This window comes from Echinops telfairi, unplaced genomic scaffold (assembly GCF_000313985.2).
Source record: "Echinops telfairi isolate 266 unplaced genomic scaffold, ASM31398v2 ScPeMD7_5;HRSCAF=22, whole genome shotgun sequence".
Taxonomy (NCBI): Eukaryota; Metazoa; Chordata; class Mammalia; order Afrosoricida; family Tenrecidae; genus Echinops; species Echinops telfairi.
In genome coordinates this window covers 2,893,728-2,905,977 of record NW_022103901.1, presented here as the reverse complement: position 1 = coordinate 2,905,977, position 12,250 = coordinate 2,893,728, and the positions used below count along the sequence as shown (strand labels likewise).

The following is a 12,250-nucleotide window of genomic DNA, read 5'->3' as shown; positions in this document are numbered from 1 at the left end:
CACCGCTCACCTGCAAGCTGGAGCGCCGCTGGGAGGGACGCAGGGCCCGCCTGCACCGCCGTCTGGACTCTAGTCGCTGACCTGGGGCCAGACCCCCACCTACTGCTCTCTGCAGCTGGCTGCCACGGACCTCGAGGGAACCCCCAAACTGCTCACCTGCAAGCTTAATCACCCGAGGGAGGGATGCATGACTCGGCAGCCGCCTGGGCCCAAGTAGCCAGGTGTCCCTTCTGGCTGCCATTCATTCAGCTAGTGACCCCCGAATCCTCAATCCTCGGACTTGCAAGTCTGGGGAACAGTGACGCAGCCCCTCAGCCGCCGCCTGTGCCCAGTCGCTGACCTGAGGCCAGGCAAACACCTACCCCCCCACTGTATACTCCCTCAAGTTGCTCACCTTCAAATCCCCTGATGAGAGAGAGGAACGTATAACACCTTAGCAGCATCCTGTGCCCGCTGCCCTTGGGGCAGAGACACTCGCGGACCCCTGGGACCCACACTCTGCCCACTGCCCCCTTCCACCCCTCCTGCCTTCCATCACCACCAACACCCCAAACCTGGACGTGCAGATCCGGAGTCACAGGAGGAAGGGAGCCTAGCGCCCCCTCCTGCAGCTCCAGTGGGGCCCATGGGGACATGGGCCTTCCCTGGGTCCTGCTGTAGGTAATGTGACCGCATGTAAACCAGCAGAGCGGTGCCCAACACAGAGCCGCCTTCACTCTGCAGATCTCAAAACTCAACCACGCTCACGGCCACCGAGTTGATGCCCACTCACAGCTCCCTACAGGACAGGGCGGAACTGCCCCTGTGGGTTTCCGAGACTTTCGCTCTTGACAGGAGCAGACAGCCCCATCTTTCTTCCGAGGAGCGGCTGGTGGTTTTGAACGGCTGACTAATGCGTAACCACTGTGCCACCAGAGCTCCAACTTACTTCAAAAACAGAAAGGAAAACTAAAATAAAATCCCACTCTATAACAATTGTGTTCGAAGACCCCAAACGTGGATTTATTTAAAGCGGTGCCACCCAATCTGAAAGCCATCAGCCGGGGTGCGACTATATTCTAATGATACACAAATAGGCTTCAGGATCCCCATCCTCGGAGTCCTGGTGGCGTAGTGGTTAAGCGACAGGCTGCTAACCTTGACGTCAGCAATTTGAAACCACCAGCAGCTCTTTGGGAGAAAGACGAGGCTCTCTACTACCTGAAAGAGTTACAGTCCTGGAAGCCCGCAGGGGGCAGTGCCACACTGCCCTGTAGAGGCTCCACGAGGGAGAACTGACTCGATGGCGGTGAGTTTGGAGGGGTTTATTGTAGTGGCCACCTGTGGCCTCTGGCTACCAGGGTGGACGGTGCCCTGAAAGACCACCTCAGCCTGCAGAAAGTGCTGCTCACGAGAAGCCAGTGGGGCTGTGGGCTCTCTCAGGCTTCTCCTCCCTGCCCCTTGCAAAGGGAGACTGAATTGCCCTGCATCTTGTGCTGCCCAGCACAGAAGTCGAGAGAGAGGCGGTCCCTGCCTTGACCACAGGCTCCTGACTTCGGCCCACGGTCCCTGGGTGAGTGTGAGCAAGGCCCCAGAGTGCAGCCCTAAAGGAAAGCGCCCTCAGGGAGCCTTCCACCTGGCCTGGCTGAGCCTGACTGTGGCGGCTGGATCTAAGCAGACAAAATCCCACCACCGGAGACCTGTTGGTGTACACACCCCCTAGCCAGCCGGGCGGGGCAGCTACTTGGTGACTGGCTGTGGAGACCACACCATGCTCTGTCTTACTCACTCCCCGCCCCCTTACTGCCCCTTCCCAGAGAGTCCTTCCTGCTGGTCCCTGCCCTTCTCGGATTCTTCCTGCACCCCCACGTCCTGCGCCCGAGGCACCCCTGACCAGTGATGAAAAGGCTGTGCTTTTCTATCACAGCAAAAGGGAGTGCAGGTGTGTATGCATGACTGTGTGTGCAAGTACGTGTGTGTGCATGCGAGCGTGTATACTCGAGAGTATGTGTGTATGAGTATTCATGTGTGTGAACGTGTGTATGCAGATGAATGTATTGTGTGCTAGTATATATGTGTGTGTGTGAGTTCACAGTGTGTGTGCATGGGTAGATTAGTGTGTCAATGTGTTTGGGTATGAGTATGTGTGTATGTAGTACGTGTGAATGCATGTTCCTGTGCATGTATGCAAGCATGTGTATATGTGAGTATGTAGGAAGTATGTGTGTGTGAGTACAAGTATGTGAATTATGTTTTGTGTGAGTGTGTATGTGTTTATGCAAGTATGTGTGTGTGAGTGGATGTGAAAATATATGTTTATGTGCACCAGTGTGTGTGTATGTGTATGTATATGCAACTAGGTGTGTGTGAGTGACATTCATAAGCATGTGTTTATGTGTGTATATGAGTGGTTATATATATGTGTGTGTATGCAAGTTGTGTATGAGTGTGCGTGTTTGTATATATATGTGCATGAGCATGTGACTGTGTTTGTATGTATATGTGCATGAGCGTGTGACTGTTTGTATGTGCATGAGCGTGCGTGTGCAGGTGTGAGTGGATGGGTGGATGAGAGGGTATAGATCAGTGTGAGTGTGTGGGTGTGTGTATGGAAGCCACGCATGAGTGTGTGCTTGCATATGTGTGTGCATGAGTGTATCTGTGTGAGTGTGTTTGTATAAGTGTGGGTGTGTGGCTGTGTGCCCATGGAAGCATTTGAGACCAGCCCCTCATACCTGAGTGAGAGGCCCGACCCCTGGGCTCCCTCAGACAGGTGACATTGTCTTGCTGGCATGGCCGGCCGATAGATCGTGTGTACGCTCACCCATATGCCCTTAACACCAGTTGAAGACAAGATGCCTGTAACTGTGGACCCGAGTGGCCACACGTGCACAAGAACCGTGCTCTTGACGGACCCACTGCTCCCGGAGCCCAGAGGCAGGATGCTGGGTTACTTATTTATTGCAATGAAGCAAATGACCCAAATGCAGCCCCTTAACCCCCTCATCTCCTGGTGCCGCATCCGAGAGTGCTCTGCTGTGCTTTGCACGGTTTCCACCGGCCAGTTTTTAAGAGGCAGATCAGCAGGTTGGTCTGGAGGCTCCGCTGAAGCTAGTCCCTCGGGGGTGACCCTGCTGGTTCTTGAAATACTGGTGCTGTCGCTACCAGCATCACGGGCACCCACAGGCCATCAGCATAAGACAGCCAAGTGCGTGGTGGTGGAGGAGGAGGTAGTTCAGGGTCCCACATTCCCGGCAAGGAGACAGCGCTCAGGCACCCGCTCACCCGGTAGCTCCACGGTGAAAGGACGTGGCAGACAAAATCACCCGGTAGCTCCATGGTGAAAGGACGTGGCAGACAAAACCCCGGGGCAGTTCTACTTCTCACCTGATGTCAGTGTGAGTCTGCATCGACTGTTTGGTTTTGAGTTGTTATTGGTTTTTTTTTTTTTACTGGATTAAATACAATGTTAATCTCACCTGTTACTTTTTGCTCTTTTAATGCAAGGTCTAGAAACTTTGTCTGTGATTCACCAGAGGCTTGTGAACTTCTCCTGGGCATGGAGGTCGCGGATGAGTAAACTTTTCCTGCATTGCTGTCGGCAATGATACATTGTGTTTGCCTCTGCACAGAGCGCTGTCCCGTGAAGCCGGTTCGGTGGTGTGGTGTTCGCTATCATTTGGATGCCTCTTCTGGGGTTGTCAGGAGTCGGAACAGACGCGCTGGCAGGGAGCCAGTCTCGTTCTCAGCCCAAGTCACACGGTGGGCTGCTAACTGCCAGCTTGGCGGCTGGACCCCACCAGCTTCTCCTGAGGAGGAAGGGGTGGCTGGCGGCTCCTGTAGTTACAGACCTGGAAACCCAAAGGGACGTTCTACAGGGTCCCGGGGGCCTCGAGGACTGTGACTCCCAATTGACTCAGTGCAGTGGCGTGCCTTTTGGAGACAGTTCTCAGACCCACTTGTGTAAGAGTTCATGTCCAGCACGCGTAGCGTTCGCAGCGGTATCAGCCTAAAGGCAGCTGGGAGAGAGAAGGCGTGGCTTGGAACTGGGGAGCACAGAGAATATTTGGGGGTGCATGGGCAATTGAGGGGCACATGATATATTTGGGGGACATGTGGAGTATTTGAGGGGACAGGATTTTGGTGGTGCAGGAGGTACTGGGTGCATGTGGAGGGCTGACGCACACAAAGACGATGTGCATAGCGATGGTATAGTTTGGGGCATGGACAATTGGGGGAGTCATGGGATATTTGGGGAGCATATCGAATATTTGGGGAGCAGACGGTCTCATCCTTCTCCTGGGGGTTTGAACAAGCGACCTTCGGTGAGCGAAACAGTTGGTGTTGCACATGCATGAGTGTGAATTCAGAGGCACTATATGGCTGCTAGGAACCCTGGTGCCACAGTGGCTAAGTGCTGCCCATGGAAAGGTCAGGGTCAAAACCCCCCAGAGGGAGAAAGACCCGGCCACAATGCCCGCCAGGATGGCTGCCCCCTGGGGGTGGTGGATGGGCTTGGCAGCACCAGCCCCAGCGGCCCGGGTGGGGGTGGGGGGGAAGCCCCAATAGATATATTTTTAAATCAAAAGGTCGAATCAGTGGGCACTGATGAATGGAAAATGGATTTGCTCTGCAAACTTTCCGCTGGATCACGATGAAAAGTCGCACACACAGTCGATGTGCCATGCAGACGCGAGCAGAGAGCAAGGGTCTGCAGCCGCCCATCAGAAGTGACGAAAGTGGCCATTCTTGTAACTGTCACTGAGCTCAACCTGACGTTGGGGTGAAAACGTCAGTGAACGAAGGGTGGGGCGGGGGAAGAAAGACACAAAGGTAGGACTCTGTAGACAGGGAAGAAAACCATTCAACAGAGGTGGCGTAGCGGTTACCTGTCAGACAGGGCAGCAGTTCAGAGAGAGACAGCCTTACGGGGGCGGTTGTACCCTGTGTTGATGATTGTACAACTCCTCTACTGAGTTGGTAGTTGGTGAACTATATGCCAATAACACTGCTTTATAAATGGCTCTGTAAACTAGGCCCCTGCAGATTACTCAGAGCAACCCTATAGGACAGAGCAGAACTGACCCTTTGGGGTTCCAAGGTTTTAAATCCTACAGGAATAGATGGCCTCATTGTCCTCCTGTGGAGCTACTGGGGGTTTGAACTGATATCCTTGTGCTTAGCAGTTCCATGAGTAACCTACCATGCCACCAGAGCTTCCTATTCTCATAAAGAGTTACATTCTTGGAAACCCACAGGGACAGTTCTACCCTGCCCTATAGGGGCTCTATGACTCAGAATGCACTCGATGGCCGTGAGTTGAGTTTTGGAAATCTTTTCAGAAGCCTCTTTTTTCTCCCTCAGAGTGGCTGGTGGGCTTGAGCCTCCACTTTGCTGTTGGCAGCCTGACGCCTAACCCACCGGGCCACCAGGGCTCCTCGGATATCCTGATCCTCCCTGTCTAGAGAGGGAAATCCACAATGAAACAAAGGAAAGAAATTCCTGTCCGGAGAAGGAAGTGGAATTTGAGAGACCCGGGGCCAGCCCAACCAGCTGGAGGACCGTACCAGCCTGGGAAACGGAGAGCAGATTTGTGCCGCATCGGTGGACGCAGTGACCCCAAACACACATGGCCCCATCACCCTCCGGTTTCCAATCCTCACGGGTCAAATTTTCCCTTAGTTCAACCTGTGCACCCGGTCCAAGCTAAACAAAGCAAAACAGAAACAGCAGCCAAGAATCCGGAGGCTGGCTGAAAGAGCTTTGCAACACTGCCGTTAATAAAAAAGACCCAGTCACCAAGGTGTGGCCTGGTCCCTCTGGTGGCTACAAAGGCCACCAGGATGAGCAGCTCCAACAGAGAATGTGAGGGAGGGTCACCAAAAGATGGTGTGTGTGTGTGTGTGTGTGTGTGTGTGTGTGTGTGTGTGTGTGTGCAAGCCCACCCCCAGGCACCTCAGAAGAAAGGTCTGATGATATATTTCTGAACAATCAACCCCTGAAGACCCTGGGGGGTGTAGCGGTGATGAGTTGGGCTACTAGCCCCAAGGTCAGCAGTTCAAAGCCACCAGCCTCTCCAGCAGTTCAAAGCCACCAGTCAGCAGTTCAAAGCCACCAGAAAGATGGGGCTTTCTACCGCCAATAACAAAATTCAAATATGACGAAGGGAAAAGTATCAGAGCTAAAATTGTGAACACCCCACTTGTGGAAGGCTGTGGCAGACAGCAGGAGCCCCAAACTCCTCTGCAGGGTACGTAGTCAGATGAAGCCCCTGACAGGTCCCCTCTAGCCACAGGCAAAGGTCTGGAAACAGCCTTACGCACAGACAGCGGTCGCTGCCATCCTGATGAGGTGGGATCAAACTTGCTACTTGGCCAGTTGGCGTCTAGACCCACCCTGGATGTGTTCTAGGCGCAGGATCTCCAGCGTCTTCCCTGCTTTTACAGGGTTGATGGTGGACCTTTCTCTTGCTCGTTGTTGGCATTTGGATCGTCCTATCACGCTTGTTTCATCCTTACCACCTCATGCTGCCTTTGTTCTTTCTCTCGGGCTTCCCTGTTTGTGAGCCACAGGAGCGGCTGCACAGAGATAGTAACTGATGCAAGGGTTTGTAGGGGAGGTCAGGGTGGGGTCTGAGAGAGGGAGGGTAAGGGGATTTGGGGAGTAACCAATGAAGGGGGACGGGGGAGCAGTAAAACTGAAGGCAGCTCATTTTAAAGGTGATTTAGTCATGGGGGGAAAAAGATGTTCTGAAATTGATTGTGGTACTGATTGTACAATTCTTGACGCGATTCAACGATTGAATTGTATGATGTGGAATCTGTGCCAATAAAACTGGAAGAAAAAAAAAAAAAAGAGTTACAATCTCGGAAACCCACAGGGGCAGTTCTACCCTGTCCTGGAAATGGCTCAATGGGAGTGATTTTTTTTTTTTAAAACATTTTATTAGGGGCTCATACAACTGTTATCCCAATCCATACACACATCAATTATGTAAAGCGTATTTGTACATCATTTCTCGGGGAGTGATTTTGTTTGCTTATGTATCCATCTACCTATTGATCTATCGTCAATCCACCTATCTTCCTATTTATCATCTGTCTATCATCTATCCATCTTAAGGTGACAAGACGTCCCGCTTTTGGCGGGACAGGCCCGATTTTTAACAATTTTTCCTGCATCCCACGGTGTTTTAAATAAGTCCCGATTTTTGGAAAGAATGCACAAGCTAGTGTATACAGTTTTCAGCTGCCATGTGGATTTCGCCACGATATGAGTTTTATCAATGGCGTCCTGCTTTACCAATGTTAAAATCTGGTCACCTTAATCTATCTACCTATCTACATATCTGTCTATCTACCTGTCTGTGGTAGTTACATAATCTGTTGTCAATTTGAGATTTAAGAGTGAATGGGTAGAGTTTAGCCTGCCAATCAGGTCACAGCTTGATGATCTCGTTTGGAGGCACTAAGGAGATAAATAGCTCCCTGGAGGCGGGACACACACCCACTCCCTGCGAGACATGACTGACAAGGAGCCTGATGGAGCCACACTGATGCAGCGAGCCCTGAGCTAGAGGAGTCACGTGGAGACCCATGCCAGTGCTGAGATGCTTCTACCACCACTGGCTCCACAAGGCTTTCCACCCACTGGCCTGTGATCTTCCTGCATTTGGCATCATTGCATGTGTTTCGTGAGTCTGAAGAGGAATTTATAGATTGCAATCAGACATATGGACTACCATTGGACTTACAGATTTGATCTGGACTGGGCTGGGATGTTTTCTCAATATTCAACTGCTCTTGTATATAAAGCTCTTTCTTATACACATGAGTGTCTATGAATTTGTTTCTCTCGTCAACCCAGACTATCTATCTATCTATCTATCTATCTGTCTGTCTGTCTGTCTGTCTGTCTGTCCGTCCGTCTGTCCATCCATCCATCCATCCATCCATCTACCTACCTACCTCTCTATCATCTATTTGTGTGTCTGTCTGTCTATCTACTATATGTCTGTGTGTCTGTCTATCGATCGATCTCCCTGGTCTGAAGACCTGTGCCTCAGTGCAGATGGCTGTGGTGAGGGCCTGCAGTTGGCTCTGACTCCCAGCGATCCCGTGTGCAACAGAACCGGCCACTGCCCGTCCCCCATCATCCTCACCTCTGTGGCCGTCGCTGTGCCAATCGTCCTCTTGAAGGTCTTCCTTGTTCCTCACTGTCCCTCCGCTCTACCAAACATGGTGTCCACCTCCCGGAGAACTGGTCTCCCCTGGCATCATGTCCAAACTCCGTGAAGTCTCACCATCCTCGCTTCTCAGGCTCATGCTGGCCATGCCTCTTCCAAGAGCTTTCTGCGTTTCCCTGGAGGTCCACGATGGCCCTGAAGGTCGCAGTCTGGGAGACTTTATGGGCAGCTCCACTCTGTCACTCACCCCCACTCGATGGCATCCCATACCGCATGTGGGGGGAAGACGCTGGCAGACTCGTTCAGCCATAAAGATCGATGCAAGGGATTAAAAGGCTGGAAAACTAAATTCACCGCCACAGAGCTGGTACGACTCCCGGTGACCCTACGGGATGGGCAGGCTGGCCCTGGTGAGTTTCCAGGACTGTTGCTCTCTACGGGAGTAGAAAGTCCCATTTCTCACCCACGGAGCATCTGGCAGCTTGGAATTGCTGACCTGATAGATCACAGCCCAACTCGAGGTGTGGGGGATAACACATTACCACAGGTCACCAGTTCGAAACCATCAGCCACTCTATGGGAGAAAGGGTCTACCCTGTCCTCTAGGGTCACTGTGAGTAGGAATCCACTCGATGGCAGTGAGTTCAGGGGACTCACAGGGCTATATGCACCCTGAAGGCTGAGGGGGTAGGGGGACATCCTTGGCTCACCCAGCTTTGGTGTTGCCAGGTGATCATTGTCTCCCATCTCTGCCCCAACCCCGCCCCCCCATCTCACTCCGTGTTCTCTTCTTTCACAAGGACACCACTCTCACCGGATTAGGGCCCGTCAACTCCAACAGGACCTCGTGTGAACCAATGGCCCCTTCAAAGTCCCCTTTGCCACCAAGGCCACCCCCACGTCCCGAGCTGTGGCGCCATCAGCCTTGTTTGAGGAGCAGGCGACTGCACTTCCACCCAGACATCGTTGCTCATCCCGGCGGTCCTCACCAGCATCGCGACCCACAGGCGCCCATTCTCCTCCGTCTTCCTCCTTATCCGCTGTGCAGTCCCCCATGTCTGCGAGGTGATTGGAAAGACCCGGCTTGGGTCAGGTGCTCCCCGGCCCTCAGAGGAACACCCTTGCTTTGTTTCAATACCCCAAAGAGGCTCCTTGTAACGACCTGGGGGCTGCAAGAAAAGTGTGCATTGCCAGGCGGGCACTGATTTTCTTTTTGTTCTGAAAAGGGGGTGGCAGGCTAAATCATTCTGGGGACCTGTGGGGGAAGTGCCCCAAGTGCATCCACAAGGTTGGAGGTCCGAACACCCTCCCCCCGCAACCGGAGTGCCTCGGCAGACACACCTGGCAAGCCATTTCTGAGAGGTCGCAGAGGGAGAGCCCGTGGAGCCCAGGCCCGTTAGGAGGCGTGGGCAGCAGTTAGCACCTACAGGGGCAGGGCAGAGGATATGGTAGCGATCATGACGGTCTGCTTGTTCGGAGTCTCTGGGTGGCACAGGTGGTTATGTTTCCGGCTCAGCCCAAAGGTTGGCGGATGGAACCCAGGCAGAGGGCAGATCATCTGTTCCCTGAACATCCGACCAGTGTCCTCCAGCTAAGTCATCTCCGACCGGCGGCGAGCTGACAGCCAGGCGTCTGAAAGAAACAGGCGCGCTTGCTCGGAGCCCCCTCAGAGCCGTCCCCAGTTCCATTTACAGCTGAGGGTACCAAGGCAAAGAAGGGCCCGGTGACTTGTTGGGGGCCTCAGGAAGAGGATGGCAGGCTTGGGTCACACCCACTGGAATCGGGCTCTGGAGATGACTTTGCAACCCTCCCACCTCGAGTCGATGTTGGCGCACCGCGGCGACCCTGAAGGACAGAGCAGAACTGGCCCTGTGGGTCTCAGGGACCAGAGCTCTTGATGGGGCCAAAGAGCCTCCTTTTGAGAGGCGTCACCAGTGCACGGAACTGCACACTGGAAGGTCATGGAATCTTCCCACGAGCGCTTTGAAGCCCTCTAGAGAGTCTCCTACTACGTCCCCCTAAAAACTGTCATCGAGTGATTTCTCATTAATCATTTGATTGGGGGGCTCTGACAGATCCAATAACAACCCATCACTCAATTGTCTCAAGCACATTTGTACATTTGTTGCCAGCAGCATTTCCAAAAGACTTTCTTTCTACGTGAGCCCTTGGTATTCGCTCCTCTTTCCCCTTTCCCGCTCCCACCCTCGTGAACCCTCCAATGATATATTTCGAGTCTCACACCATCGGCTGTAATCCCTCGCCCACGTTTCTGGTATCTGTCCCCCTCATTGAGTCGTTGCTGACTCACAGGAACCCTACAGGACAGGGTAGGACTGCCCTTGTGGGTTTTCCGAGGCTGTCACTCTATACGGGAGTAGAAAGCCTCACTGTCCCCCCTTAGAAAGGCTGGTGGTTTCAAACTAACTTTGTGGCTAGCTGCCCAGCGTGGAAGTCCCTAGGACGCCTCTATTTGCCTCCTAGGTGTTACTTAAAAAAAAAAAAATCGTTTTATTAGGGGCTCATGCAACTCTTATCACAATCCATACACACATCAATTGTGTCAAGCACATTTGTACATTCATTGCCCTCATCATTCTCAAAACATTTGCTCTCCACCTAAGCCCCTGGCATCAGTTCCTCATTGTTTCCCCTCCCTCCCCGCTCCCCCCTCCCTCATGAGCCCCTGATAATTTATAAATTATTATTTCGTCATATCTTGCCCTGTCGGACAGCTCCCTTCACTAGGTGTTACTTGTAATTACACTGTATCTCTTTCCGGATCAGAGATCAGAAGGCTGAAGTCAGCCTGCTCCCAAGCCTCTGCACTCTCCCCAGACGGAGGGGGGGGGCCCTCCCTCGGCTCTTCTAGCCTCTGGCAGCCCTGGGGTTGTTCTTGGCTTGTGGGTGCGTGCCCTCTGATCTCTGTCCCAATGGTCACCCTTCCACTGGGACACTGCATAGTGACCAGGCAAACGGTGGGACCCGGTGGGGTGGCACGCCAATCTATGAGGATCCTTTCAGCAGTTCCTCAGTGCGTTTGTTTGGTGGCTTGCTTTCCCTGATGTGGCTTGTGCCACGATCGCTCGTCTGAAAACAGAAGTTTGGTTTCTGCTCTGAAACGGGAGATGTGGGCCTCCCCCACCACCAAGAAACCATTTCTGAGGACGCGCCTGAGGTCACCAGGACTGTCTTGTGGTTAAAAACAAACAGTAGGATGGGGCTGCTGACAAAGGAGCCCTGGTGGCTGGTCACCACAAGGCCAGAGGTTCAAAGCCACCAGTCGCTCCACGGGAGAAAGACAAAAGACCAGGCTTTCTACTCCCCTAAAAGTTAACAGCTTCAGAAACCCATTGGAGCAGTTCTACCCTGCCCTGTAGGGTCACGATGAGTCAAAATGGACTCGGTGGTAGTGAGGACTCTGTTTGTTTAGTTTCCTGAAAAGGAGCCCTGGTGTGGTGGGTTACACGCTGGGATACTAACCACAAGGTCAGAGGTTTGAACCCCCAGTCACCTCAATGAGGCTTTCTGCTCCATCAAGAGTTACAGCCTCAGCAATCCACTAGGGCCAGTTCTGCCCTGTCCTACCTGGTCTCTGGGAGTCAAGGCTCATGGTGACTTTGTGTGGGGGGAGGTCAGATGCGCAGGCATTCCCTCCCCTGAAGACAATCAGTTTCTGCTGTCTCATCCCACCACAGGGGTGGGCCTCCTCCCTGCTGCTGGGGACAATGGACAGGCTCCTGTAGGCAGAGTTTTCACCCTACTGATAATGGTTCCCATGGAGACCCAGAGACCACCCCCTAGACCACCTCCTTATTGCTGTGTAACCTATAGTGCAGCCCCTCCCTGTGACATATGTGTCTACCTGTAGTTAGTGGGCTGGTATGCCCCCAAAAGGTATATAAGCGTGGGTCAGCAATATAGAGCTCTCTGACTCTCTGACTCTGAGCTCTCCTTGCTGGGCACTGCCTGGGAACTCCCCTCTCTCCCCCTCTCCTCTCCAGTCCCCTCTCCCTTGTTCCCTTGCCCTCTTTCCCTTCCCCCTCTCTCCACGTGGACCACCAAGCTGGGCTGAGGTGAGCAATG

At 53.1% G+C, this 12,250-nt stretch overlaps 1 protein-coding gene across 1 annotated transcript in view; it reads right to left on the bottom strand.

The window, feature by feature from the left end:
• The window catches only part of FOXK1 (forkhead box K1), a 53,123-nt gene that overhangs the window by 30,994 nt on the left and 9,879 nt on the right, over positions 1-12,250 (bottom strand). The gene's annotated exons all lie outside the window — the stretch shown is intronic.